This window comes from Octodon degus, unplaced genomic scaffold (assembly GCF_000260255.1).
Source record: "Octodon degus isolate 3935 unplaced genomic scaffold, OctDeg1.0 scaffold00016, whole genome shotgun sequence".
Lineage (NCBI taxonomy): Eukaryota > Metazoa > Chordata > Mammalia > Rodentia > Octodontidae > Octodon > Octodon degus.
Genome location: NW_004524592.1, coordinates 14,281,516 through 14,285,567, shown reverse-complemented (window position 1 = coordinate 14,285,567; position 4,052 = coordinate 14,281,516). Strand labels below are relative to the sequence as shown.

The 4,052-nt window shown below is 40.4% G+C and overlaps 1 long non-coding RNA gene across 1 annotated transcript in view; it reads left to right on the top strand.

Annotated features, from left to right (window-relative positions):
• LOC111815429 overlaps positions 1-3,619 on the top strand; it is a 16,937-nt gene extending 13,318 nt beyond the window's left edge. The window contains exons 2-3 of the long non-coding RNA XR_002820127.1: positions 2,749-2,828; positions 3,544-3,619. This is a non-coding gene — a long non-coding RNA (uncharacterized LOC111815429). The remainder of the gene's footprint in view (positions 1-2,748; positions 2,829-3,543) is intronic.
• Positions 3,620-4,052: the final 433 nt, after the last annotated feature.

Here is a 4,052-nt window from a genome sequence, read left to right as displayed (position 1 = left end):
TATAGTTGCATTCTCTTAATGAATAGAATGATTTGTTCTAATGGTGTTTGTAAATAGGATCACAAGTCCGTGTCTTGTATAGCAATTAACCACTAAGAAGAATATATGCAGTGTATTATTTGTTGAAACTGTGCTTCCGATTTGATTTGAAACTGTCTCATTGCTATCTGTTTATCAATAAAACTTTGAAGAAAGAAAAAAAAAGAAAAAGAAAATAGAGTAGGATGATGCTACCCAAAGACAGAGTTGAATAACATGACCACAAAAAATTATTATAAATTTTAAGAATCTGTCTTATAAAACTTTAGTCCTATGTAGAGTGAAGAATAAGTTTAAATGGTATTTACCTTAGTAACTTTCTCGTCACTGATGACATACTTACTTAGGAATATCATGCTCCCATTAATCAATTGCCTCCCCAAAGCCCTACCTATAACTATGAGGCTTTAGGGAAACATCTAGATATAAACCATAACATCCCACCCCTGTTTCCCAGAAGACTTATGTACAACATTTTATTAAAGTGCGTTTAGTTCATCTCTAAGAGTTGCCAAAGTTTAATAGTAATAGTATCAGCATTACTGAAAAGTCCAGTGTCTCCTCTGAGATTTAAGGCAAACTCTTAGCTGTAAGCCCCTGTAAAAATCAAAAGAAAGTTAAACACTGGTGGCATATAAAAGCACAGGGTTCTCATTCCAAAAGGGAGAAATAAGGAATTAGAAAAGCATGGGACCAAAACTCAGCAGAGGAAACATTATAACCTGTAGTTCCTGGTCCAGCATCTGGGGCAAGTTGTGAGGAGATGTAAACCCCAGCTCATCCCTACCACACTGCCAATAGTTTCAGCCCTCATGGCTTCTCTCTTGGGCTGCCTTTATTCAGTACTTGCAGCTTTCCTCATATGTTCTCTGTTCCTGGCTTTTCTAATATCTGGGGGCTCTTGAACTTTCAGTTTTACTTTGACAGCTTCATAGATCATGCTCTCAGGAGCACACTACTTGACTTCACAGGTTTTCTGATATCTGGGTGGAAACCTTTGTGACTCCAGAACTCTTGCACTCCTCATGCACCTGATGCTAGCATCAGGTAGATGACACAAATGTCTACTATCAACTGGAGCAGTAGCCAGACTAATTCCTTCTATCACAACTGAAGCAGTCTCTGAATGCCTAGATAGCTTAGTACTATAAATTAAATCCCAAGGAAGAGGAACAAATTCTCTAGGTAGCTGCCATTCTATAGCTTATGCTTTGGACTTTCTTCTCAAAGTAAAGGGATGAATAGGGAGATCACAGAGCACTTTAAGGGAAGGCACATAATCATGTATGGTACTATTATAAAGGTGACACATGACATTATACATCTGTCAAAATCTGTAGGATTGCAACACAAAGAAAAGGAATCCTAAAGTAAATTGAGCTCAGTGGGAAAAAAAATATATAGGTATTGTACTACACTATTTTTTTTTTTTTTTTTTGTACTAGGGATCAAACTTAGAACCTTGTGCTTGCAAAGCAGGAGCTTATGTCACTGAGCTATCTCTCTAGCCCTACGCTATATTAAAATGCAGGAGTTTCTTAGCTATTTTCTCATCACTGAGACCCAGTACCTGACACCCCCTACTGAAAGGAGGAAATGTTTATTTTGGTACAATTTGTAAAGAGTTTAGTCCATAGTTGGCTGGATCTAAAGCAGGGCAGCATGGCAGAGGAAAAGAGTTCGTGTTCTGCCAAGCAGGAAGCAGCAATTATCAAGGGAGGATGAGAGGCATATACACTTCCAGCCCACGCACACAGTGACCACTTCTTCCCACCAGGCCTCACCTCAGTATACCCGACTGAAAACTCATCAGTGGACCAGCCCAGAATCCCACATGCATAATCCAGCCACTTCCCAAAGGCCCTATCTAAGGCTTTAGGGAGACATGTAGGTAGAACCCTTAAGGAGAAATTGGAGCAGGGGAGTAAAGGCAATATATATGACACATATTCCACTCATTTTTTGTAAGCCTAAAGTTGCCTCCAAAATGATACATTTAAAAAGAAGTGATTCTAAACACCAGAGTTAGGTGTCACTCGGAAAAGGAGGTAAACATAAAATAACAACATTGCACTTTTGTTAAGTATATTACCACATCTGTAATTAAAGCACTCTGAGAGGCTGACATGGGAGGATTACAAATTCAAGCCCAGGCTGGGCAATTTACCAAGTTAACGACACCCTATCCCAGACAGACAGACAGACAGGCAAGCAGGCAGGTAGGCAGGCAAAATAACTGGGAATATAAGTCAGTGTAAAGGCCCTGTGCTCAATCGCTTAATCATATATATATATATATGATTGGGATGCATATATATATATATATATATTGCATCCCAATCTCCCAATCTTTTAAACATCAAATGTGATTTTATTGCTATGATGATGAATATCTCACTGAAATGAATTAAACTTGAAGCCAACTGTATCTTTTGTGAATTTGCTTACTGTGAATCAACTCTGGGGAAAATACCAGTCTTCCATGTATAACTAAAAGTACTTGCAGCAAATTTTCCCTTTGCCTTTTTTTACCTCTATTCTACAACAACTTCATGTCCATTTTGGCTTGAATTGTGGAATAAAAAGCTATTTTGGGCAGTGACATTGGATCCTGAGAGTAGTTAATGTTTTCATTCACTGTTCTTGTCATTTCTTGCGCATGTCTTTTAAACTTAAACAAATAATGGATATACCCAGTGCTCCAGAAAGCATGGTTTCCTTCAAAGCTCTTCCTTCTCTACTGGACTTCATAATCTAAAGTGCAAGTTGGACACCAAACATCATTAAAGGTGAGTGGAAGGGCCCTATAGGAACACAGCTTAAAGAGGACATACTTGGGATTAAATGTCTGTGAGCTGAGGGAACAAATGACTCGGGAAATAAAACAATTGTTTGGATAAATGGGGAGCCTCAAAGAATACAAAATGGGATAGTTAAACATACAGTGGCATACTAAGCTTCATATGCTAACATCTCATTCTCAAATGAGTACAAGTAGCTCATAAGTGTGATTCATTACAGTAAACAAAAAACCTAAAGATCCAGATGCTGTGAAAAGGTCTACAGACTTTTTTAGTAGAGGAAGCATGTGTACCTTGCTTTTTGCAATGTTTTCTGGGCATGAATCTCGGTCCTCAAGTGCTTGTGTATGCAGAAGTATCACGTTTTGTTGTTTTCACAGAAAATTTTGGCTGAGTTTCCCCATCCTCAAGAAGCGCGGAGGTGTGACAGCCACCAGGGATGGGAGCCCTTTCCACATCTGCCCACTAGAACTCTGAAGAGCTCACTCTTGCAATTCTGAGAGTTCCTCAGATGTAAAGGCTGTGCTGCTGTCACCATCCTTGAGGAGAGGACTCTTCCCTGAGCAAGACATATGTAGGTACCTCTAGGCAGTAGCACGGGACAGGAAGCAGGAGAAAGACAGGCACGTGAAGATGTTTGTCATTGCCTAGAGGGCACCCACTTTCCTCTAGGAAAGCAAGCCCAGTTCCCTTTTCCCTCCAGTGGACTCAGAGTGGGCCATTCTGTGGACTTCTGAAGTTGGAAATAAAAACTTCTGCTTTCCTCCTTGTGACATTCCCTCAAGGTAAGAAACCAGGCCTGCTATCTCCTGATTGTAGAATGAGGAAGAGGAAAAGACCGCCCCCCCCCCACAAAAAAAGCCATAAATATACAGCTTTAAGACATTATTCCTTTTTTTTTTTTTCTTTGTCTTTTTGAAATAGGTTTTCACTATGTAGTTCAGGCTGGTCTTGAATTCATTGGCCTCAAACTCACAGTGATCCTCCTGCCTCAGGCTCCCTAGTGCTGTGATTGCTGCACGTGTGTGCTACCACGTCTGGTCTTGTCATCAGTCTTGCACACCATCACGTTGCCCAGGCCTACTCAGCTGAGTGGACAGGGAGAATCTTTTGCTTGAAGAGTGAAGGTAAGAGTCAATCACCAGCAAGCTGGGCCAGGGAGGTAGCTCAACAGCATAAGCACCTGCCCAGTAAGTGCAAGGTCTTGAGTTC